Source organism: Macrotis lagotis, chromosome X (genome assembly GCF_037893015.1).
Source record: "Macrotis lagotis isolate mMagLag1 chromosome X, bilby.v1.9.chrom.fasta, whole genome shotgun sequence".
NCBI classification, from domain to species: Eukaryota; Metazoa; Chordata; class Mammalia; order Peramelemorphia; family Peramelidae; genus Macrotis; species Macrotis lagotis.
Window position 1 is genome coordinate 307,336,771 of NC_133666.1, and position 27,331 is coordinate 307,364,101.

The 27,331-nt window shown below is 34.4% G+C and overlaps 1 protein-coding gene and 1 pseudogene across 3 annotated transcripts in view; one reads left to right on the forward strand and one right to left on the reverse strand.

Moving 5' to 3' along the window:
- The window catches only part of DYM (dymeclin), a 619,494-nt gene that overhangs the window by 183,410 nt on the left and 408,753 nt on the right, over positions 1-27,331 (forward strand). The gene's annotated exons all lie outside the window — the stretch shown is intronic.
- LOC141503664 (U6 spliceosomal RNA) lies at positions 20,522-20,635 on the reverse strand (annotated as a pseudogene).

The following is a 27,331-nucleotide window of genomic DNA, read 5'->3' on the forward strand; positions in this document are numbered from 1 at the left end:
ATACTCTCTAGGCATCTCCATTAACTTCCATGGGGTTATTATCTCTCTTCAGAAGACTGACAAATCCAATTCTAAACCATCCCTCTGAGATTTAAACTCAGACAGCTGTCTGTGCAGCATTTCATACCAGATTTTTGAGATCTCTCAAATTCTACATGTTAAAAATGCTACTTGTTATCTATGCCCTGCTAATCACCCTTCTCAAACCTTCCTATTTATGTAAAAAGCACTATCATTCTTCCAGTTCCCCAGGTTCATAACCTGATTATTATCTTTGACTTCACACTTTCCTTCACCCCTTAGGAATTTAGTTGCCAGATCTTGCTATTATAACCTCCAAAACATGCCTTGTATATGACCATTTCCCTCTATTCATAGTAAACACCAGGTTCAACTAGGTTCAAGTAGTTAACCCTTCTCACCTACTCTGCTGTAGTAACCTACCATTTGGTGTCCCTGCCTCAGGTCCCTTCCCTTTCTGGTCTCTTTTTTAATACAGACAACAAAGTAAATTTGCTCAAATGCAGATCTATGTCACTCACTACTCTGTGCAAATTTTCAGTGAGTCCCTATCAACAGAACAAACAACTTCCTTTGTTGAGCATTTGAAATCCTTCCTAATGTGATTCCAAGCTATCTTTTTTTTTTTTTTAGTTTTTTTTGCAAGGCAATGGGGTTAAGTGGCTTGCCCAAGGCCTCACAGCTAGGCAATTATTAAGTGTCTGAGGCTGCATTTGAACTCAGGTACTCCTGACTTCAGGGCCGGTGCTCTATCCACTATGCCACTTAGCTGCCCCCCAAGCTATCTTTCAAAGCTCATTATACATTATTCTTCATTCTGCAATTTGCAATCTACTCATAGTGATCTCTACTCTGCTCCTCATAAAAAGCTCTCCATTACAGCACACACCTGTAAAGATAACCTTACCCAGTCTTGCAAAAAAAAAAAACAAACAAAAAAACAGGACAGGTTAGTAAAGAAAGAATTGTGTCTTGCCTTACCAACAGCTGTGAATTCCTGGGCAGAAAGACTCTGATGGGTGATAGAAAGATTGTGTGCCCCTGAGGGGAACAGGATGGGGGGAATGCAGTCAATACTTGTTTATCACAGTGTGTATAACAATCTGTTTTGCTTCTTCCATGTCGCCTCACTCTACCAGACTTGCTGTTGGAGGTGATGCCCTATTTCTACAGAAATGGAATGAAACTGCATTCTGTTTCTACCTTGAAAAGCCTCTCGTTTAATTGATTGGGTTGGTGGTCATCTATCCCACACAACAGTTTTCAAATGAAGAAATTAAAGATTAATAAAAATAAATAAAATGTTTGAGAAAGGAAGTTACTTCTTAGAAGTACCAACTTTTATCAGTTTTTTTGTGAAGAAGACTGCTGTGGATTGCATATTTCTCTTAAAAAGCATTATAACATATTGCAGTGGCATCTCTTTCTCTTAAGTTCTAAAATTGAATAGGCACTAATCTCTTTATAATGATTAACTTAAAATTTCTAAGTCTAATATTCCATGATATAAAATGTAACCTAAGCTTGATCATTTCTTATTTATCCTGAATAGTACTTGCTTTGCATATTTTCTTCTCTGTTAGTTTGTAAGCTCCTTGTGGATGGGAAGTACCTTTTGGTTTTTATCTACAAAATACCTCAGGGTTGAGAAGGAGGGAATAAATGAACTAAATAACCTAAGGCTCTTTCCAGGCTCATTAATTTAATGATAGTTCATGGAAAACTAAGCAAAAAGTGATTCAGGTGATTTGTCCCTTTGATAAAACAAGAAAATATACACATATACACACACACATATATTTGTGTGTGTATATGTGTATATATTTACTAGAAATGTTAGCCATTGTCCTTCAAAGATGTTATACTTGGAGTGGAATGGAAATGGAATTCCCTATAAATCAAGAAGTTCTTCAGATCTTCTTGTTTGAAGATGAAATGCTGCTAATTTTAAAAAATCTCCTCAGTGATAACTATAATTCACTCAGATCAGATACTACTCTACTAATTGTTCATTTTGGAAACCAAAATGAATGAAAAAGCCTATTGTCCAGACTAGTTATTGTACAGATGGGGGAAAGAGCAATAGCCCATTGAATCAGTTTATCAGTATGCAAACTATTGGCCTCACAGATGCATAATTAAACTGGAACTCGAATTGAATAAAAACTGAACTGCATGTTTCTCTTTTACTAAATTCTCTTTTTTTTCTTTTTATATTACCATTTTTTCCCCAGTATCCCTCCCTTCCTCCTCTCAGAGAGCTAGACCATATTTTTTTAAAAAAGACAGGAAAAAGAGTAGCAAAAATAATCAGCATAACTAATTGATCAACTCTTTGAAAACAGCTGAGAATTATATGCAGTGTACAGCATTTATGGACCCTACCACCTCATCTCTTTAACACCATGGTGCTCTATTGTAACAGTTACTTTACTTTTTTTTTTTCTGGTGTTTCTATTTACATTTTGTTGTCATTTATCTGTATTGTTCTTGGCTCTACTTCCTTCATTTTCCATAAATTTATCTTGCTCTTTTTATTCTCTATATCTATTATATTTACCTTTTCTTATAGCATAGTAATATTCCATTAGATTTGAGTTCCAGAATTTGTTTGTTCATTTCCCAATTGATAGGCATCTACTTTATTTCTTATCCCCCTGATGTCACTAAAACTTGCAGCTCCAAGTATTTTGGTATGTATTGGAACTTTTTCATTATCAATGATCTCCTTGGAGTATAAGTTCAATAATAAATTCTCTGGGTCAGAGAATATGGAAATTTTAGTCATTTTATTTGGATAATTATAAATTCCTATCCAAAATGATTATACTGATTCACAGTTCATTAATAATGCACTAGAATCCCTATCTTTCCACAACCCCCTAACATTAACTATTGTCATTTTTGTCAGTTTACATGATATAAAGTGAAATATCAGTATTATTTTGAATTGAAATTCCCTAAGTAATTTGGAGTATTCTTTTACATGATATCTTATTCTTCTAAGAACTATTCATATCTTTTGACCACCTATTTAGAAATGACTTTTGTTCTTATGTGTATAGATAGATAGATATCTGCATCTCTATTAATTATTTATGTAAGATACAAACCTTTATCTTAGAGACATGATTCAACAACTTTTTTCCTTTCAACCACTTTCCTTTATATCCTAAGCACATTAATTTTATTTGTACAGATTTTTCTTTACTCTCTTTTCTTTACTCTCTTATTGGCTTTGAAATGTCTTCTACCATTGCTTTGAGAGGTATCTGATCAACTTCTTTTTAAATTTCTTAATAGTATGATCTTCATTTGTAATTTTAATTCCTTCCTTACACTAATCATTTCTTATTTATCCTGAATATAGCTTGCTTTGCTTAGTTTCTTTTCCATGTAGTCTTCTTCGTTAGATTGTAATTTTCTTGAGGGCAGGAAGTACCCTTTTGTTTTATATCCATAACCCTTAGCATAGTACTTCCAATCTTGTAGATGCTTAATAAATGGTTATTGTTTGATGTTCCAAGACTATTCTGATTGTTTTTATGTGAACAAATATTTAAACATCTAATTTATCATACTCAGATAATTAAAATCGTTAGCCCAAGAGATTGTTGGATATTGGCAAAGAAGGAAATGGTATAGATAACATTTACTAGGACTCTTATTAAATCCTAGCCTCACTCAAGGTATTTAAGACCTTCTAATACTTAAGAAGTTTCAAGGGTGAAATAAAGAATTTAACTAAATTTTATTGTTTTTCTTAATTTAAGACAAAACTGAAATGGGATTAAACTTTCAGTATTAATGAGAGACATTATATTTCATTGTTTGCCTCTCTTAGAAAATTAAATACTAATATATGATTTTCCCCCGTTTAAACAACCCATTTTTCTTTGCTGTTATGAGGAATATTTAGCAGCTATCTAACCCAGTTATAAAGCCACAGTAATGATTCTTTGTTTCATACAAATAACAGTATAGGAATTCTTCACAATTAAAGAATTAAGTTGAGGAAATTATTACATCATTACTAGTGTTATGTTATGCAGTATTAGTTATTTATTTTATATGACAGTTGTTTCTCAGTTTTAGTATATTCAGGGGTGCCTATTTTGGGGGGAAAAACTACATGAAGAAAACAGGAATTGATATTTAGTAATAGACATACTCATGAAAAGAATAGGTTTATAGTTAAAACACTGAATCTTCAAAAGGATACTTTATTACTATTCATTACTATCTCAACATTTAATAGTTTTCTTAATATTAGCAATTTTTTGACAAAAGGTGGCTTTTTAATTCCTGATCATTTTTCATTTTGGATGAATTTTGACAGGACTTGTTGAAAGGGTTAAAATGAGAAAAAAAAGTTTAGCTTTTTAATTCTAAGCAAAAATCTTCGATATCTAACTCATAGGTTCATTTTGGAAATTGTTTAACTGAAGTTCAAAGCAATGGCTTTTTCTTAGAATAAAGGAGTCAAGTGATTGTTGTTTATAATATTATTTTGTTTATAAGAGTAAGAAGTGATTTCCAATAGTTGTTTGTTATCTGATGAAGATAGATGACACTAATTAAAATGCTTAAGTTGTCGATAAGAAGATCAAAATTCAAATCCTGCCTCAGACATTTACTAGTTGTATGACCCGTGGCAAATCATTTCACCTTGGTTGTAATAGTGGTAGTGGTAGTAGTAAAGTAGTAATAGTAGTAGTGGTAGTACTAGAGAATGAGGTTTTTGTTTTTAGTTGCCCATTAATCCATTGCCTGAAATAATAAGTATTTTGATAGTTTTAAAATGGTAGTGATAAAATGCCCAGCCATTTATATTAGGAGTTGGCAAATTAATCTAATAAGATGTTTAGTGTATTTACAAAAAAAACCCTGTTGTTAGTGTGATGGCTGTAAAGATAGACTATGGTCAGATTTGGCCAAATGCTTGATTGAAAGTATTTTAATAATAGATAATAGTCCAGAACTGTTCTTTACCCATAAAAAGGTTTTCAGGAATGTCATTGAAAATCGATACTCTTCTTCATTTCATCACAATCAAATTACTTGTATCTTGCTTTCAGGCAAAATAAAAAATTACATAGGGCACAGTTTTTTTGTATTATGATCAACATTTTCTTAAATAAGTGGCAAAGAGATTCATTAATATTGATTTATAAAATAAATAATGAGCTAATCAGTTCATTCTCAGATTTTCAAGTAAGAAATTGTGAGAAATATTTGTTTAATCTTTTGAATTAAAGTGCTATTATGTAAATATCAATTATCAACTTACATTTCTATGAGTTTTGTCTAAAACCTCTTCAATGAAATGGTTTATTTAAATGAGACTTATTATTTTTAAATAAAAACTATCCTAGCATTAAGAGGAAATTTAGCAGCTATCTAATTTAACATATACTCAATGAACAATTTCTTCTTGATGTGTTTCAAAAAATGACTATCTGGTTTTTTCCTGAAGATCTCAAGTATGCAGGAATCTGTTCATTTGTAAGAGAGCCTGCCATACTTTGGAGTAGCTGCATCAAGCAATCTTTCCTTATATTAAGCCTAATTGTACTATGATTCCCTAACCATTTCTTCTTGTTCTTTTCTATGAGGCCTAGAAAATGTCAGTTATTAAGTGTTTATATAGTGCTTAATATGTGCGAGGGGCTATGCAGAGAATGAATTTGCAAAGAAAGACAAAAAAGAGTCCCTCCCTTCTAGGAGTTCTAATTCTCTGCAAATAACTATGTCCACACAAAGTATATGCAGTAGATAATTTTAAAGAGTACGATTTTTATTTTCTTGTGACAGACTTTTTAGATCAGGGATGGGCAAAACAATGACCAATCTAGCCTCAGAGCTTGTTTTTTTTTACAGACTGTGAGCTAAGATTGGGGTTTCTATTTTAAAATGCAATGAAATTTTATTTTAAAATGAAAAAAATCCATTTATAGCTCCTAGGCTACTTAAAAAAAAAGATCTTGGTTTAAGTCCTGTGGTTTATGTTTTATCAGCCTCTGATTTAGCTGCTTCAAGACTGTTTTTGTCTTCCCTTAAGTCTTCTCTTCTCCAAACTAAGCATTTTCAGTCCTTCAGAAGAGTCTCTTATGGTCTAATCTTGAGTTCCCTCACCATCTTGTTTCCATTCCTTTCTTTGACCTTCTTAAAATATGGACCCAAATTTGAACATAATACTTCTTTCAGATGTAGATTGACCAGAAATGAATCCAGTGAAATGATCATTTCCTACATTCTGGTCACTATTCCCCTTTTAGTGAATCCTAAGGTTATATTTTGCTTTTTGTAGATTACCAAGCCATATTCTTAATTTTACATACAGGACTTGAAAATAATGCTATAGCTATCATATAAATTGTTTTCCTTATTTTGCTCTCTTCATTTTATGTACAAATCCATTTCTTCATTTATTATGCTGCACTAATATTCCTTTATACCTTATTTTGTCCACTCTCCAATTAATGAGCACCTCTTTGCTATCAGCTAAGATACTGCTATGAGTATTTGCCTACATTTGGCCTAATTCTTCTCTATGTCTTTGGGGTATTTGCCTAATAATAATATCTAGTTGAAAGGGTATGGAGAAGTTTAATAATTTTAAAGGAATATTCTAAAATACATTCCAGAATGGTTGTACAAATTCACAGCCCCATCCACAGGGTATTATGCTCTACTCAGGTCCATCTTGATTGATTACATAGGTGCCCACATAACTAAATATGATATCAGTCTTTCTGGATTAAGGGAAGACATTCACAGGGCCTGGAAGACTTGAAGAACCAAGGCCCTCCTTGTTCTGAGATGAGGAAATAATATATCATTCTTCTCAGTGTATGGGATACTGAAGACCCCTACTCAAATTGACTACTCAGAGGCTTCTCAAAATTCGGAGCAGAATGTCATTTAATAGAATCTTTCAAGAAGCGGGCGGTCCTCCCAGGGTGCAAAGGGGACACCCAGGGGTGGAGGCCGCCTGACAAGTGTTAGCAGCCAAGCTTTATAGGCAAAAACCACAACTTTCCTAATTGCTCTGGGGGGGGGGGGGCTTAGAAACTCACCCCCCCCCCCCCGACCTGTTTTGAAGGGACTGATAGTTCTTTTCTTCAGACTGAGAGAGACCTCCACTTAACCCACTCATCAGTAATATACCATTCCTTTTTTTCTTCCTTTGTCCTTATCTCTACCTTAATGTGCTTAGAAATGTATGAGCTGATTAAGAACATAACCTGATATAAAGGATACATGTTACAGTTCAATAATTATAATTGAATACTTCTGGGAATTTGTCATCCCAATCAGTACTGTTAGCTCTTCCAATTAATTGTGCAGGTTGCAACCCTTCTATACTATTTTATTTATGATACTAGCAAATTGGTTTTCTTCTTTTTTTTAAATCAAATTGACTAGAGGTTTATCAATTTTATTGTTTTTTTCATAATACCAACTTTTGGTTTTATTTATTAATTCAATGTTTTTTTGCTTTCAAGTTTATTAATTTCTCTTTTAATTTTTAGAATTTCTAATTTGGTATTTAATTGGGGATTTTTGATTTGTTCTTTCTCTAATTTTTTTAGTTGCATACTTAGTTCATTGATTTCCTCTTTCTCCAATTTATTCATATAAGCATTTAGAGCTATAATATATCCCCTGAGAGTAGCTTTGAATGAATCCCATAGGTTTTGGTATGTTGTTTCATTATTATCATTGTCTAGAATAAAATGGTTAATTCTTTCTATAATTTGTTTTTTGGTCCACTCATTTTTTAAAATGAAGTTATTCAGTTTCCAATTTGTTCTGGGTCTATATCTCCTTGGCCCAGTATTGCATATGACTTTTATTGCATTGTGATCTGAGAAAGATGTATTCACTATTTCTGCCTATCTGCAGTTGATCATTAGGTTTTTATGTCCTAGTACATGGTCAATTTTTGTATAAGTTCCATGTACTGCAGAGAAAAAAGGTATATTCATTTCTATCCCCATTCAGTTTCCTCCATAAGTCTACCATATCTAATTTTTCCATCTATTTACCTCCCTAATTTCTTTCTTGTTTGTTTTATGATTTGATTTATCTAGATCTGATAGCGGGAGGTGGAGGTCTCCCCCTAGTAGAGTTTTGCTGTCTGTGTCTTCCTGTAGTTCTTTTAGTTTCTCCTCTAAGAATTTGGGTACTTTCCCACTGGGTGCATATATATTTAATATTGAAATGACTTTATTGTCTATGGTACCTTTTAGGAGGATAAAGTTTCCTTCCTTATCTCTTTTAATGCTATCTGTTTTTGCTGCTGCTTTGTCTGAGATAAGGATTGCTACCCATGCTTTTTTTGCTTCAGCTGAAGCAAAATATATTTTGCTCCAACCTTTTACCTTTACTCTATATGTATCTCTCTGCTTCAGATGAGTTTTTTGTAAGCAGCATATTGTAGGATTCTGGTTTTTAATCCACTCTGCTATTTGCTTACATTTTAAGGGAGAGTTCATCCCATTCAAATTCAAGGTTATGATTACTAATTCTTTATTGCCCTCTGTGCTATCTTCCCTCTGTTTGTATTTCTCCCCTTTCCCCCTTTTATCCATATTCCCCAGTCTTTTGTTTCTGAAAACCACCCCCTTCATTGTATTTGCCCTCCTATATCACACCCTACCATTTCTTTCCCCTTTCCCTTTTTCCCTTTTCCCTTCCCTTCCTTTTGTTATTTCCCCTTATTTCCCCCACTCCCCTTCCCTTTCTCTGCCCCCTCCCCTTTTCCCCTTTTTATACTTGAAAGGTTAGATGTTTTATAAGTTTACTGAGTATGTGTAGGTTGACTTTAAGCCAAGTCTGATGAGAAGATTCAGGTGTTTCTCCTCTGCTCCCTTCTTCCCCACTATTACCATAGGTTTTTTGTACCTCTTAGTGTAATGAGATTTACCCCATTCAATCCCCTCCCTCCTCTTGTCTCTTTCCTGTCCCCTTTTTTAGGGAGGTAGTGGTTTTTTTTAGACCATTCTATCTAAGTCATAGAAAATTCTAAGTGTCTGTCCCTTCTAGTTCTGTATCTTCTATCAAATAGAGTCAAAATTCCTGAGAGTTATTAGAGTCTTTCTCCCAAGTGGAGCTATAGCCAGTTTCATCCCATTAGATAGCAGTCTCATGGATAGGTCATGAATGTCCATCATTTCTGGCTAGGTGTATTCTCTCTGTTAGAGTTACATTTCTCAAAGTTTATGAGAATCTTTTTTTCCCCCCATGCTGGGATGTAGCCAGTTTCAACTTACTGGATTGTATTTTTTTCCTTTTACTGCCCCCCCCCCCCCCGTTTTTTTACCTTTTCATGTGTCTCTTGAACCTCCTGTTTGATGTCCAAATTTTCTGTTTAGCTCTGGTCTTTTCGTCAGAAATTTTTGGAATTCTTCCATTTCGTTAAATGTCCATCTTTTTCCCTGGAAGAGAAGGCTCAGCTTTGCAGGAAAGTAGATTCTTGGCTGCATTCCAAGTTCCCGTGCTCTTCGAAATATCTCGTTCTAGTCCCTTCGGTCCCTTAAAGTTGATGCAGCCAGGTCCTGCGTGATCCTTACTGTGGCTCCTTGATATTTAAATTGTTTCTTTCTGGCTGCTTGCAGGATTTTCTCTTTCATCTGATAGTTCTGGAGTTTGGCCACAACATTCCTTGGTGTTTTCATTTTAGGATCTTTTCCTGGTGGCGATCGATATACTCTTTCAATAACTACTTTGCCCTCCGATTCCATGATATCAGGGTAGTTTTCTATCACTAGATCCTGCAATATTAAGTCCAGTCTTTTTTTTTCTCTTCAGTGTTTTCAGGAAGTCCTATAATTTTCAGGTTGCCCCTCCTGGATCTATTCTCAAGGTCAGTGGTTTTGCTTACGAGGTATTTTACATTTGCTTCTATTTTTTCTATTTTTTTGATTTTGTTTAACTGACTCTTGCTGTCTCATGGAGTCATTAGTTTCTGTAGACTCCATTATTTTTTGTGGGGAGGAGTTTTCTTCATTAACCTTTTGCAACTCCTTTTCTAATTGGTCAGTTCTACTTTTGAAAGAGCTTTCCATTTGACCAATTGAGGTTTTGAGAGAATTAATTTCTTTTTGCATTTGCTCATTTGAAGATCTGAGAGAATTATTCTCATTTTGTAATTGTCCAATTGATGATCTGAGAGATTTATTCTCCTTTTGTGTTTGTCCAATTGTACTTTCTGAGGTTTTGTTTTCTTGTTGCAAGATATTAATTGTCTCTCCCGAATTTTTAAGCTCCTTCCTTATTTCTTCAAGGAAGTCTTTCTGTGCTGGAGACCAGATTGTATTCTCCTCAGAGGTTCCAGGTCTCTCTGAGTTGGGGTCTTTCCCTTCCAGGAATTTTTCTATGGATCTACCTTTCTGCTGACCCTTCTTCGTTATGCTAAGACCTTGAGGGGGGGGGGCTGGTTCACCTGGGCTTGGGATCTCTAAAGGCTTTACTGAGTGCAGTTTCTCTGGCTGGCCAGTAGGAGGTGCTGGTTGCCCTCTCTGGAGTGTCTGTGGCCTTGGTTGTGAGGCCTTCTCCCTTTGCCCGAAGGCAGGATTTGGAGTTATTGAATTCTTTTGCCTTCAAGCAGTGGTGGGCTTTACCCTGGCCTGAGGTGATTCCTCAGCTGGGCTGGTTCTTCTGCTCACACACCTGGGCCTGAGGCAGAAGTAGTTTACATTTGTTTGGGAAGAGGCCTCTGTGCAATGGAGGCGTGGGCTCAGAGTTTCTCAGACCTGAGGAGCCCAGGGATGGCTCTCCTGCACCAGGACTCTCTCCCCAGCCTGCTCCCCAAGCTCCAGGGGGACAGCAGCAACACCAGCGCCTCTGCTTTCCTGTGGACCCAAGCCCCTGTCATCTAGCCCCACCCCTGATCCAACAGGTCCGGCTCTTCGGCCCTCCGACTCCTGGTTCCAATTCAGCTGTTAATCTGACTGATCTGGGGCTGATTTTCCTTTTGAGCCCAGACTCAACCTCCTGAATTCAGCCAAAGCTTCTGCAGGAGACAAATCCTGAGGTAGATGTTCTTTCTCCTGGCTTTTCTTTCTGGGTTTTGTGGGTCGGATTTCTTTTAAGAGGTTTGTTTCATGTGATAGATGGGGAAGAGATCAGGAGACTTTAGAACTGTGCCTGTCTTCTCTCCACCATCTTGGCCCAACTCTATACTATTTTAAACTGTGGTTTCTTGTCTGTGCCCTCTCAATGGATTCTGCTTAAAGTGTATCTGCTTAAAGATCTGGAGGTCTTTATCTGGAGAGCAGTGTATCACTTGAGTTGTCTATTATTTTTTACTGTCTCTGTTTTTTTCTGTCTTTACCAGTCTTTGTCTCTTCTCCCTCTCTTTTAATCATAAATTTCTTTGATGATATCTCTTATGGCTCCTTCATACTTGCAAATCATCATTGATAATTTATTGTAAGCTGCTTATGTTTATTAGACTTCTCCTGTGTGCTTTGCATCACCCTGGATTTTGAACTTCACAGAAAGTGGTATTCCATGATTTATAACTTTTGTTTAAAGGATGAATGGTTGTATCAAAAAGCAACTTAGAATTGTTGAAAATATTGCATCATTTTGTGAATGCAGTTTACTCTGTTCTCTTCTTCCTATTGCTTCTAGACCAAGTTCACTGTTCTTCAATGCTTGTCTAATCTAGATATACTGATGGATTAATTCAGTGGACTGCCTGTATGTTATATTCTGGCCTATAAGTATTTCTTCATCCTTTCCTTGTATAAGTTGTTAGAACAGTTTCCTTTGAGTGAATTTAATTGAACAATGTATATACTATTCTTCCTGATGGAGTCATTGCAGTAGCATCCTAAAAACTGATAGGTAATCTTTAATCCATTTAGACTTAATGAAGGACACCTTCCATGACACAGACATAATCACCCAGGTTTATGACTATTCTGATTTGGTAGAAGATTATTCAACATAGTTTTCTCTCAGATTGTGCCTTATGAAGCAGTAATAGGGTGGAGCATGGTATGCTTTGTTGGAGGAGAAATTTTAGGCCAAATTTTGCTATATTCAGTCAGTTTTTTAAAAAATCAGCAAATAGAGAGATCTCTTACTCTCTATAACTAGCCATCAATTGTATGACTTTGAATAAGGAAGACTGAAACATCGTTTACAGATATATCCTTATTCCTTATATGTATTTTAATTAACTTATTCTCTTACAAACTTTAAAAGATAAAATAGTAACCATAAGAATGGGAAATTATTCTTGTCCTCTCAGTCTCCTTTTTTTGGAGTACTACTATAGTCTGTGATCCCCCCTCCCTCCACCTCAGTTTTTCTGTGTCTTTCTAGACTTCATTACTCTGTGCTCTAAAGTACCATTCTATACCTGTCACATTGGCTACTATGACAGTAAAGGAAAATGATAAATAGTGGAGGGAATATAGTATTCTAATCTAATGACCTGTTGTTAGTGGAGTTTTGAACCAGTGCAACTGTTCTGAACATCAATTTGAAACTATGCCCAAGGGCATATGACACAATGTATATACCCTTTGACTCAGCAATATCACTGCTAGTTATGTATCCCAAAGAAATCAAAGAAAGAGGAAAAGCACCTGTTTATACAAAAATATTTATAGCAACTTTTTTGTGCTGGAAAATAATTGGAAATTAAGAGCATGCCCATTAATTATGGAATTAATGGGGAATAGCTGAACAAGCTGTGATATGTGACTCTGATGAAATACTATTTGCTATAAGAAATCATGGGGATAGGTTTCAGAAATGTAAGACTTACATTAATTGATGTAAAGTGATGTGAGCAGAACCAGGAAAATATGGTGCACAGCAATATTTTACATGATTAGCTGTGAAAGACTTAATTCCTCTGATCACTAATAGTGATCCAAGACAGTTCCAAAGACCCATGATGAAAAATACTATCCACTTAAGAGGACGAATTGATGAATTCTTGATCCAGATTTAAGCAAACTTTTTAAACTTTCTTTTTTCCCTACTTTTTACTGTTTTTATTTTAAAACGTGGCTAATATGAAAATATGTTTTGAATGACTTCATATGTATAATTGATTTCCTATTACTGACCTTTTCAATTGGTGGGGGCATGACTGAAGGGAGGACAAGAATTTGGAACTCAAAATTGTTTTTAAAAAGGAATGCTAAATGAATTGATGCTGAGTGAGATGAGCAGAACCAGAAGAACGTTGTATACCCTTAACAGCAAGATGGGGGGTGATGATCAACCTTAATGGACTTGCTCATTCCATCAGTACAACAATTATGCACAATTTTGAGGTATCTCTGATGAAGAATATCATCTGTATCCAGAGAAAGAATTATGGAGTTTGAACAAAGACCAAAGACTATTATCTTTACTTTAAAAAAAAACCCATTATCTTATTAGATAATTTTGCTATCTCTTATAATTTATTTTTTTTCCCTTTAGGTTATGATTTCTCTCTCATCACATTCAACTTAGATCAGTGTATACCATGGAAAGAATGTAAAGACTAACAGACTACCTTCTGTGGGGCTGGGGTGGGGGAGGGAATCAAGATTAGGTGAAAAATTGTGAAATTCAAAACAAATAAAATATAAAAAGGAATGCTAAAATAAGTATTTAAAAATGAGTAAAATAAAAATTGTATTGCTTGTAACATCCAATTCTTCTTTGAATACTTAGCCTGGTCTTTCTGTTCTTCCTAGCTCTATTTTCTTGTATATTTCAATTCAGCATGTTCAGTTCAATAAACATTTAAGTATCTACTATGTGTGTACAAAGCAATGAATTTTTACACTATAGAAATGAATGCTGTCAGGAACTGATCAATGGAAAGAGAGGCCATTTTAGATTGAGATAGGCAAGGACAGAGTTTAAACTTCTGTTCTTAATTTGCAATTGTGCCCACTAATTTTTGCTGTTCTTTCCTGTTAATTGATTTTTTTCTCATTCTTTTCTTTTCATAGTTTGTATTTTGAATAATTTCCAAACAATCCTGTATTTCAGTTGTCCTCTGCTTTCTTATTTTTAGCTTTCAGGCCAATATATTCAATTTCTGGTTTCAGCATAATCTATAAAATTAAGTTGATATTTATTCCCTTTTCCAGATCATTTAAAAAAGATGTTAAAATAAGTTCTGATCTAACATTGGCCTCTGTATAATTCAGCATAATTTCAGCCAGTGGGATGTCTTGCCAATTAGCATCGCTGTTTTTAGTTCATTTGACTGTTTTCTTATCCATGCCTAATTGAGCTAATTCTGCAGTTAAAAATTTCATAAGTTGAATCACTTGTTTTCTTACATTTGAAATGTACTGTTTTTTCTATAGTCTATTATTTTAATGTGCTTGATTTAAAAAAAATTACTCATAATGCTTCCTGTGTTGGGTTTTTTTCTTTTAACATTGTTTGCCTGTGTTAGTAATCCTTAATAATTTTGCAGATGTTAGCTTTCATGAGAGAGCTTATTTTTTAATGTTTGGTATTTTTAGTATTTATAGTATTGCCTTTAAGAATTTAAATAGTAGAAAATTTCTTTGAAGACATCATGTACTAAAGTTATCCAAGCATTTCAAAATGCAGCTAGTTTAGAACATTCCCTGTATTACTCCTTCTTATGAGCATGCGTTTTGCTCATAACTCCTTATTCCTTCCCCTCTCCTTCCTTCTCTTATCTCATTTATATTCTTGGCTCTTTGTAGCCACGAACTTAACTGGGTCGATGCTTTTAGTCTTGGTTAAAGCTGCTTAGATTTAATAGCAGTCTAGGGCTGGAGCAATTGAGCTGGAATAGGTTGAGACTTTGAGTTGGGTAGTATAACTCTGGACCAGTCTGAAAACAATTACCTATCCTTGCCTAGAGTAGGGTCAGAATCTGTAGTGGAATATTGCAATTGGAAGCAGTGAGTGGGCAGGGAATGGGGATAGATACAGGTTGAAGTGAAAATGGAGAACAAGCTGCTTTTTCTCTCTCAGATGCCTCTCTTTTCTTCTTGACCTTTTCCCCTTGCTCTTGTTTTCAGAAAAAAAAAGATATAGGTAAATTGGAGCAATAGATGAATGAGATCTGAATAGCAAGTTTTCACTGCATGTAGTCTTAAGAGTTGTTCAGAAAGTTGTTTAAATAAACTAATTTTTTAATAAGCACATCATGATTGCTCATATTTCAACAACTTTGCACCACATTTCCTAATGGATTTGAATAATGCTAGCTTGATGCAAGTCCAGTGAAATATCTTGTCTCCTTGTCTTGTGTATATTTGCTGTTCTATTTCATAACCGCATCATTAGTGCTCTCTTCCTTCCTGAAATTATGTGTACTACTTCATCTGAAAACATCCTGTCCTCTCTCTAATGTTTAACAAGATGGCAATTAATTTTTGCAGTGGAAATTTCCCTTCCATCTTTTTGTATTTAAAAATGAACTCAACCTCATGCCTTGAAAGCCAGGCTCATAGGACCATTGGAAGGAACTTAAGAAGTCCTCTTGTCCAACCTCCTCATTTTATGGATGGAAAGTTCAGACCTTAGAGAAATCAAGTGGCTTGCCTAAGACTGTACAACTAATATATAGCAGAGCTGGGATTTAAACCTTTTCCTTCTGAATCCAATTCCTTTGCCATTTTTGAGCAGAAATTTTGCTTAACATACATAATGGTATAAAATTTTAGCTGTATCGCTTTAATTGTAGCCACAAAAGTCTGATTTTATTGTCCCATGTTGTCAGATTCTCTATCTGGAATCAGGCAGATTGTTTTCCTAGGTTGAGCCAACTTGATTTTATCAGGCTAGGAATTAAGACTGGGAAACTTTTCCCTAGGGTGGAGAATTGCAACTCAGATGTCACTTGGGTTCTGTGTGAATCTGTGATACCTGTCTAAGCCTGGAAGGTGAGAGCACAGTTGAAACCAGGTTGCTACTGGGATTCTTGGAATGGAAATTCTAAATTTTGGTTCTCCTTAGGGCTGAGGAAGAAGGGCAGGTTATAATCTTGGGAGCTAGACATGTCACCCAGGGAATAGGTCCCCTTCATAGTCAATAAATGTGAGAGGAGCCAGCTATAGAGCCAGAATTCATCTATGAAGGGCCAAGCCATCTCTAACCTTGACTGTATTGTATGGGGGGAGCCTTCAGAGATGACTGGGGAATAGAAGAAGGGAGATAGTCTGTGTCTTTGCCCTCTGTTAGTAATCTGTTCCTTTCTGGAAATATCTGTCTCTCTTAAATTGAGGAACATTTCTTTCCTATCATGCTTTGTCCTCCGGTATTTTTAAAATTTCTATAGTTTAAGACCTGGATTGTAAGGTCTGTGAAGGAAGATGAAGTTGAAGTTGTATTGAGAAAAATGAAGGAGGGGGTCTTTCTGGTATCTCACAATCTTGGAAAAGTTAGGTTATCCCAGGTAATTGAAAATTCTTCCCCAGAGCTAAGTTTTCTTCACCACTTTTAAGTAGGATATGGCCAGAGAGAGGAAGTTGTGAGGTGAGGCCACTCAAGCCAGGGCAAGAATGGGGAAGGATCCAGCTCTTCAAACCCAGTTAAAGGACCACATCTTCTCAATGAATGATTGGCTATGCTTTTTCATCCCGGGGACTTTTTTTCCCCCCTTATCTTCCCCAAACAGCTTAAACCTTCTCTTAGTATAGTATTGTGAATGGTGGAAGTTGATGGGGTAAGCTTGGAGCCAGAATTCAACATGGACTGAAATGTTTCTCTTCTCTATTCATCTACTTGTTCTAAGTAATGATAGCAGGCACCTTTGTTTTGGAAAGATTGGTCCCTCCACTTCTCAGGTAGATGCTACAGTGGACAATGTTGAGTCCAAATTCTGCCTGACCTAGGGTAAATCATTTAGCATTTCCCAGCTTCAGTTTCCTCATCTGTGAAATGACTAGTCATATCACTTCCTCACAGGGTGGTTTGCATGGATAGAATGAAATAACATGTAAAGTGCTTTGCAGACTTAAATCACTATATAAATACCATCATCATCATCATCTCATTACTTTTTTTTTAAATCTCTAAGAGTAATCAGATTCCCTCAAGTAGCGTGAAAGAATACTGTCCTCTAAATCTGCCATCCTGTGGATTTTCTCCTAGTCATAACAACAAAAAGCTGTTTACTTTTATTCACCTGGCATCTGTTTTTTTACCTCTCATTTCTCAATCTTTCACATCTCATCAATCAAGTGACATTTCTTAAGCTCACTAATTGTCTATTTATTGTAAGATTTAATGACCTTTTCTCAGTTCTTTTCCTTCTACGAGCAGCATTTGATGTTGTAGACCACCTTCTTCTAGTCCTTCCACCTTAAGTTTTTATGATGTTACTTTTCTCCTGCTATTGCTACTTATCTGACTGCTTCTTATCTCCTTTTCTGGATCACCCTTCTTGACTGTGTATATGTATATCAGGTTCTCTGTTGGGCCCTCTTCTCAGCTCCCATGGTTTCAGCTATTGGTTGTATGCAACAATGTCCATATTTCCAACCTGTTTATCCAGCCTCAATTCCTCTCCCCATATTACCAGCTGCCAGTTGGACATGTAATTGGATGTCCCTTAAAAATCTCAAATCCATCATATTCAAAATATAACTTAACTGACTTTCTCCCAGAACCTTTCTTTTATATCTTTTTTTTTTTTCTGTTGAGGGCACTATTGTCCTTTATGTCAATTTCACAATGTGTAATGCATGGCATCCCAAAAGTCTTAGTTCAGTTTTAAGCTTCAACAACTAATATATGCATTTTAATTTTTAATTTAATTTTAATTATTATCATTTTCTTAAATGATGCCATTTCTTAAATGATTATCATTTTCTTAAAATAATGTCACTATTTTATCATTAAATTCAATTCATTAAATATTTTCCATGGGAAATGGGAATAGTGATATCTGATTTGTTGTTTTGTCTTTACAGTTGAAGAAAGTAATGAAACAGGAATTTCTACCTTTACCATCTCTTTTAGATTATTTTAATAACCTTAACTTTTCTTGCTTCTAAGTTTTCTATCCAATCCAGTGTTTGAATCACTCTCTATGTAACAAAAATTGTTCCAAACCTCTTCTTTCCTCAAGCTTCTTCCCATTCCACTCCTTTCTTTCTCCCCATTTGTTGAGGCCTCTGATTTATACTTTGCTGAGAGACTGGAGATGATTTTTAGTGAGCCATTTCTTCTTTCCTTCTCTACATCACAAATCTATCCTTCCACATTCATACTCCTCTCATTCACTCTCCATTTCACTGACATTAGACTATTCATGTTCCCTTATTCTTACTTCCTCTAATTATATTTCTTTTCTCTTATTCCTCTTTCTGTCCTTATCCCATTGAATCTCACTCTTGAACTGTGCTTTCCCTGAGCTTTTCTTTATCAACACCTTTCAAATGTTTTCACTCTATTAAGTTTTCCCAGACATCACTTTTCTCCAATTAAAAGTCATTTTTCTTTCCTTAGATTTCTTAGACATTTCCTTTGGAACTCTCAAGTCACTTAACCTATTCTATCTTTTTGTTATTAGCTCTGCTGTTCATTACTGTCAACTCCTTGATGATAGGCAGTTTTGTATCCTTGGTGCCTTTCACCCTAATAGATAGTTTTATTGATTTCATTTAAATATAATGAAGTTTGTAAGTTCCTTATAAATATTCTATATACATACATAAAAGTAGAGCTGGAAGAGACTTCCCTGGCTATGTAGTCTATGCTCTGTTTTACAAGAGGAGAAACTTAAGAATCAGAGAGGTTATGTGATACTTTTTTTAATTGATATTTTATTTTTCCAATTACATGTTATGACATTTTTTCAACATTCATCCGCATGTATATGCTATTTATATGTTACATAATTTCCTTCCATTCTTCCCATTCTCTTCTCTTCAGCGGCAAATGTTGTACATATACATTTGTGTTTAACATGTTGCAGATTAGGCATTTTCTTAATGAGGATTTAAGACTAAGGGAAAAGAAAGAAAAACACTAGATAGGAAAGGGAAACATAAGAGAAATTTTTAAAAAGTGAATGTGGTATTCATTCAGATTCTGTAAGGGTTTTATTTTGTATTGTTTTTCTTCCTCTGGATATGTATAGCATTGTCCATAACAGATCTTCCAAAGTTGTACTAGTTCTCTGAACTTCTGAGAGGAGCAGCATCCATCAAGATTGATCAACTGACGATGTTGTTAATGTGTACAATGTTCTCTTGGTTTTGCTCCCTTTGCTCAAAATACAAATCATAAAAATAGTCAAACATTTCATCCAGGAAATGAAAACAGTGAGTCATCATACCAAAATTTATAGGATGCAACCAAAGGAGTTTTTAAAGGGAATTTTATGTGTGATATCTTCTAAGATCCTGTGTGTATCTTAGCATCTAGCTCCCTGCCTATTGTATAATGGGTTCTTAACAGGTATTTTATGATTTCTTAAGATCACCAATGGTACCAGAGGTGTGATTTTAACTCAGTTTTTCTGACTTAGAGGATAATATTGTCATAGATTTAGAGCCCAAATTGACCTTGGAGACAGAAAAGTTAACGGGATTTCCTCAGTTACAGAGGTAGTAAGTGTCTGAGTCAAGATTTTGTTCTTAGGTATTCATGACTCTTAAGTACAGCTCACTAACTGCTTTTACTAGGAATGAATTTATCTCCCTGATCCAATGTTCTTTATGTTATAACTATGTTGCTTCTGTTCGTTGGACCCCAGTGTTTAAGATCTGAATTCAAGGCTTTCCTCTGACATGTTAGTTTAGTGTCAAATATCCTAAAACTGTGGACTAGTCAATGCTTTAAGATTGCAGTGAAGCTATCAATCTACATTGGTAGAGTGTTCTTACTTGAGAATTTTCTATTGTAATAAAATCACAGGTCTGGTGTGTGTGTGTGTGTGTGTGTGTGTGTGTAAAAATTTGTAATAGAGTACATGGGGAAAATAGATTCACTTAAATTGTGATACTTTCAACTTTGTGGAACACACATAATTATTTTTTAGATAAATAATATTTCATTTTTTTTCCAATTACATATTTAGACAGTTTTCGGCAGCAATTTTTTTGTAATATTTTGAATTCCACTTTTTTCTCCTTCCCTCACCTCACCATTACCCATGTTGGCAAGCAACCTGATATAGGTTATACCTGTACAATCATGTAAAACATATGTCCACCTTAGTCATATTGTGAAAGAAGAAACAGTACAAAAGGAAAAAACCAAGAAAAAACAAAATGTGAAAATTTTATACTTTGACCCTGTATTTAGACTTCATCACTTCTTTCTCTGCATGTGGATAGCATTTTCTTTCATGAGGCTTTTGAAATTGTCTTCACTCATTTTATTGTTGAGAAGAGCAATGATCACACAATATTGTTACTGTGTACAATGTTCTGATTCTGATCACTCAGGATGAGTTCACATATATCGTTCCATGTTTTTCTAAAATCTGCCTGCTTGTTATTTTTTAACACAATAATATTTCATTATATTCAAGTAATTGTTCAGCTATTTCCTCCACAAATTTGCATGTCATCCTTGCGCAGGGGCCATGCTAATATTCTCTGTATCATTCCAATTTTAGTATATGTGCTGCCAAAACAAGTACTATTCAGCCATTTCCATTCAGCATTTTATACAGGGGAAAACTATAGTAATTACTTATACTTGATGTGATCTCTGCTTTTGTCAGTGTGGCTTCTCTATCCCCAGATGATGATCATAACCCCCTCCATTCTTAGTAAATGGATCTTCATGAGTTGTTCTATGTCCCAGTCCTGATTAGATTCTTATAACTTAAATTCTTTGTTCCTGGATTCATACTTGGAATCCTTTGGAAATTTGTGAAGGTCTTAGAGTTTGAGTTGTGCCTTTATGAACCATTAATGTTGGATTTTTCTGAAATGCTTATAATTGATAGCATGATTTCTAGAAAGATTGCTTTTATCGCTTCTATGAACTCAACATATTTATAGTTCATACAAATATATAACCTTTCATAGCTTCATAATTTTTATTTTTGCTCTCAGTCCACTAATACTTTAATTATATGCCAACTTAGAAAAATTGTTAAGTTACATGAGATTTAATTGTTTCTTTAAAAGAATGGTTATGTTTTAGATTCTTGTAAGATTTTATTTTTATTTAGCTAAAAGAAAAATATAAAGTAAAATACCTCAGATAATACAGAACCAGAGAAGAAAGATTAGGTCCCAGTATTTTAACAATTTTTAGTATTTAATAGAAATGAAGTAGATTATTCTGTGAATAAGACTTTTTTTTTTTAGGGTTTTATTTTTTTTTTGCAAGGCAGATGGGGTTAAGTGGCTTGCCCAAGGCCACACAGCTAGGTAATTATTAAGTGTCTGAGACCATATTTGAAACCAGGTACTCCTGACTCCAAGGCCAGTGCTTTATCTACTACGCCACCTAGCCACCTCCAAATAAGATTTTTAAGAAGATTTGATCTTAAAAAATAAATGTTGAAAATATGGAACAATGCTTTCAACAGAACAGTTGTATTTTATTAAGTATATCATAAACATAATTATTTAATTTATATTTTTGTTGAAAAATATTTCAAAATTTTGTTCTTCATGCTTGAGGATTTGTTCCCCTGTTGTTGAACTTTTCAGCATTTCCATTGTAAATTGAGTTAAAATTTTCTCTGGCTTCCAAGACTTTAGGAAAAAATCTTAGTCATTTACATCATGGTACAGTAAAAATAAATGGTTTCAGATGCTTCTAATTCAAGAAATGCTTTATTCTATAAAATTGAATTTTATATGTTATTAGTAATGTACTTTTGAAAAATGATTTAAATGACTGACTTTGTACATGACTTAAATTTTGTTCTCTTTTAGTGCTGTCTTCCTTTAAATTGTTAGTCATTGTATTTAGAATTTGTTCATTTTTTCAGATTTTTTTATCTTCCTTATATCTTTTTATGCAAGTTTTATCATCTTCTGAATTGTTCCTATTCCTGCTCCTTATGATTTGATAGTATTCTATTATATTTATATACCATAATTTCTTCAACTATTCCCCAATTACTGGATACATTTTTTTTGTAATTTATTGCTGTTACAAGTAGAGCTACAATTAATTTATAGAAGTATGTGTATATATGTACTTGCAGAAATCTACAAAAGACTACTGTGATGCTTCATTATGGTGTGAAGATTTTCCTGTGTTTTTGAAGTGCCTGTCAGAGGAGCATATACTTTCCTAGGTTCTACCATGATTAAAGACCTTTGAGGATAGTTGTAACTAATACAATAGGGGGTGGCTAGGTGGCACAGTGGATAGAGCAACAGCCCTGGAATCAGGAGGACCTGAGTTCAAATCCAACCTCAGACTTTTAATAATTACCTAGCTGTGGGCAAGCTGCTTGACCCCATTGCCTTGCAAAAAAAAAAAGAAAAGAAAAATAAAAAATAGAAAGTAACTGATATAATACTTATCACCTGTATTTCACCTACTTGATGATGAATTCTTGGCCATCATGGCATCTCATGAAGCAAAATTCCAGAATTTTCCTTTGTCCCTCTACTTTAAAAAAAAAAAACTATTTAGTGTTTTTCCAACTAAATGCAATGGTAGTTTTGACTGATTATTTTTTTGCAAGTTTTTGGTTTTACATACTTGTCTCTTCCTTCTCTCCTCTCCCACCAGATAGCAATCTGATATAACCTTTACATTTATAACCATGCTAAATAAAGATCCATATTGATCATGTTATAAGAAAAGACTCAAATCCAAATGGAAGAAAGAAAACATTAGAGAGAGAAAAAAAAGACATAATATATAAGACAACTTTTGAAAGTTGAAGATATAATCTGCATTTAAACTGCACAGGTCCTTCTCTGGATGTGGATGATATTTTCCCTCACAGGTCTTTTACAATTGTCTTTGATTATTGGGCTGCTGAAATGACCAAGTCCATCATAGTTCATCATCACCCTGTATTGTTGTAAGTATAATGTTCTGGTTTGACTTATTTCACTCAGTATCAATTCATGCAAGACTTCCCAGACTTTTCTGAAATCCCATCTCATAATTTTTTTTTTAGCTTTTTGCAAGGCAAATGGGGTTAAGTGGCTTGCCCAAGGCCACACAGCTAGGTAATAAGTGTCTGAGACCGGATTTAAACCCAGGTACTCCTGACTCCAGGGCCGGTGCTTTATCCACTATGCCACCTAGCCGCCCCTCATAATTTCTTATAGAACAATGGTGTACATCACATACCACAATTTGTTTAACCATTCCCCAATTGATGGACATCTCCCTCAATTTCCACTTCTTTGCCACTACAAAAAGATCTGCTATGAATATTTTTGTACATATGTGTCTATCTTTTCAAGAATAGCACAGTACATAAATAATACCTTAGCTTTTGGTATTCTAAATGTGATCAAGGCATAGGCATACTATTAGATAAATTGACAACGTCAATTTTGAAACTCACTAGATCAAGGATTTTTAGTGTTTCTGATGGTATACGTTGATCTAAGTTAATGTGATGAGAGAGAAATCATATCCTTAAGGGAAAAAAAATAACGTACAAGAGATAGCAAAATTACATAATAAGATAAGTTGTTTTTTTTATATTAAAGGTATTAGGGGGTGGCTATGTGGTGCAATAGATAGATCACCACCCCTGGAGTCAGGAGTACCTGAGTTCAGATCTGGCCTCAGACACTTAATAATTACTGTAGCTGTGTGGCCTTGGGTAAGCTACTTAACCCCATTGCCTAGCAAAAACTTAAAAAAAAAATTAAAGGTATTAGTCTTTAGTTTTTGTTCAAACTCCACAATTCTTTCCATGGACACAGATGGCATTCTCCATTGCAGATAATCTAAAATTGTGCCTGATTGTTGCCCTGATGGAATGAGGAAGTCTATTAAGATTGCTCATCACCCCCATGTTGCTTTTAGGGTGAGTGTTCTTCTGGTTCTGTTCATCTTGCTCAGCATCAGTTCATGCAAATCCCTCCAGGCTTCCCTAAATTCCCATCCCTCCTGCTTTCTAAGAGAACAATAGTGTTCTGTCACATACATATTGTATGTGTATTTTAAATATTTATGTATAACTTTTTGTAGCAATATAAATAGTTTCTTTTTTAATCTTATAATTTTTTTATATATTTAAAAACATCATCTTAAGAAAGCAACCCTTAAATTTCACCAGATTGTTCTAGGAATCTATGACACAATTTAAGAAAATCCTGCTATTGACAAAAGCAGGTTGCAAAAGAAAGTTACAGTTAAATTTACTGCTGCCAGAGTAAAAAAGATTTTCTACTGGGGTTTGACCCATGCTTTTCCTCTCTGTGTTTCTAACAGAGGGATCAAATGTAGAGATTAAATAGTAATGTTAATTTATATATAGAAATCATATTCAATTAGAGCAAGTTTTAAAGAAACCCTCAACCACATATAATTTGACACATTCTTTTATAACTTTTAACGGTTATTAGTGATTTTTTTTTTTATTTTTCATTTCATTTCAAGTAACTTGTCCAAAGTCACACAGCTAGGCATTTGTCTGAGGCTGGATTTTAACTCAGGTCCTCCTCCTGACTTCAGGGCCAGTACTCTATCCACTGTGCCACCTTAGCTGCCCCTATTAGTGACTTTTTTAAATTTTTTTTTTTTTAGGTTTTTGCAAGGCAAACAGGGTTAAGTGGCTTACCCAAGGCCACACAGCTAGTTAATTTATTAGTGACTTTTTAATAGAACCCTAGTTTTTCTCTCTTTAACTAGAATAGACATTATTTAACTGATTTTTTTTTTCTGGAACTGCATATAATCTGGAACAACTCTGAGATTTCAACCCAGTTCATTTAACATTTATCAAGTATCTACTATAAGCAAGGTGGCCATATAGGTGGAATGATGGATAGAGTGGTGGATCTGGAGTCAGGAGTTGAAATTTTGCTTCAGTCACTTATAAGGTGTGTGTCTCTGGCAAGTCACTTAACCCTGTTTACCTCAGTTTCCTTTCTGTGAATAAACTTGGGAAGAGAATGATAACTCACTCTAGTATCTTTGCCATAAAAACCCCAAATGGGGTCACACAGAGTTGGGAATGAACATTAAGCAGTGTTCATTTTCTCTCCATTCCTATTCATCTTCACTCAACTGTTGAAGTGAGTTTTCTAAAGCACAGATTTGACTGCATCAAAATGTCAGAATAATACCCTGAACTCATGGCTGTCCATGTATAATGAATAATCTTAGAGAAATGCTTTATCTTACCATATAACAAAATAATCTCCATATATATATATATATATATATATATATATATATAGGGATTATTTTCAGGTGTGGTTTGGATTAGATCACTGCTGAGTTATCTTTATGTTTGAAAAAATTCTGATGGAATATTTTTATATGGTGAGAAACATAAAAAGATAAGACATTTTTTTTAGGTTTTTTTTTTTTTTTTTGTAAGGCAAACAGGGTTAAGTGGCTTGCCCAAGGCCACACAGCTAGGTAATTATTAAGTGTCTGAGACCGGATTTGAACCCAGGTACTCCTGACTCCAGGGCCGGTGCTTTATCCGCTACGCCACCTAGCCGCCCCAAGATAAGACATTTAAAGAACCATAGGAAAGTCTTTTTTTTAATTATTATAGAGCATATTAAATAGAACCAATAACATAGTACATAATGAACTTCAACAGTATAAATCAAAACAGCATTAAAATACAGCTGAATTGCAATGAATAATCTTTTTATTTTATTTTATTTTACTTTCAGTTCCAAATTTTTTCCTTCCTTCATGCATTGAGAAGAAAAGAAATATGATAACCACTTTGCATATGAAGTCATGCAAAACATAATTTCCACATTAACCACATTGCTCTGGGTAAAAAAAAAAACAAGGAAAAATAAAGTAGAAAATTTTTTTTTTATCTCCACTCAGTTCTCTATCTAAAGGCAGTAGTTTTCTTTTTTTATCTTGGGACTTTTGGAATTGTGGATCATTGTGTTGATCAGAGTAGCTAAGCCTTTTGTAGTTGATTATCATTATCAAATTGCTGTTACTTTGTACAATCTTCTCCTAGTTCTACTCCCTTCATTTTGAATCTGCTCCTATAAGATGAATAATGACTTCATGAGAGAGGTCTGAACTGTGAGTTTGCCATGTGGTTTGTGTTGTTATCACATATGATTGGATGACTGTTCATTTTCCTTCATTGGACTTTTTGTTACAAAGGAAGATTCCACTGAGTGGTTGAATAGTTATTTATTGCGAAATGACTGTGCTGGGAAAAAGCAACTCTAAAATATTTTATAAAGAGAAAGAAGGGCACAGTTGTGTGTTTGTTCTGAGATGTTTGGGCAGGAACATTGGAGGGTAGAAAATAGACACAAATTCTGAAGAAGAAATGATAGACCTTGAAGGAACTGGTAATTTGGAAACCAGAAATTGAGATCACTTTTAGAGAATAAGGGGCCCATACTAAGAAATGAGAAAAGAAATATGTTGGCATAGTTACTCTGAGTAATGGAATCGATTATACATAAAACAACATCCATTTTGATGGCCAAACCAGCACTGATAGTGTTGTCTTTCTTTATTCTCAGTCCACAGGTTTCTGAAGCATAAACATTGACTACTATTATTAATCTGTTTATGAAAGTAATAGCTATATTGAGGTAAAGTGTTTTACATATACTTGCCATTCATATAATAAACATTTAATACACTATTGAAATTTTTTTTGTTGCCTATGCTATGTTTTGGGGGGTATTTTTCCTGTCTCCCTCAATAAGTGTCCAGTTTATTTGAGAAAATACCTTGACTATTTTCTTTTAATGTTTTCACAATGATAGGAGACATTACACATAAAATATGATATGTGACTAAAGTTATACTAATTTACCGCTGCTTATCTACAGATTGCCTGTGTATGTGTCTGTGTATGGTTATATATAGGCATGTGTGCACACATTTGCTTTTTTCCTTTTCAAATATTTGTTCTACAGTTTTGATGTTTTTATACTGAGTCATTTATCTTCCTTAACTGGTCTCTTTTGAAATTAATAGATATTCAATTGATTTTTATAATTAACAAAATGTAGCATTTTAAGAAAATTTGAAATTAATATCTTACATCCAGGACCAAATTCACAGAATAATGAGCTAGATAAATTATAAAAATTGAATCTCATCATTCTGATGCTTGCAAGAATTTTTTATATGAAGATTTCTGTAGAAAATAAAAACAAGGGCGGCTAAGTGGCACAGTGGATAAAGCACCAGCCCTGGAGTCAGGAGTAGCTGGGTTCAA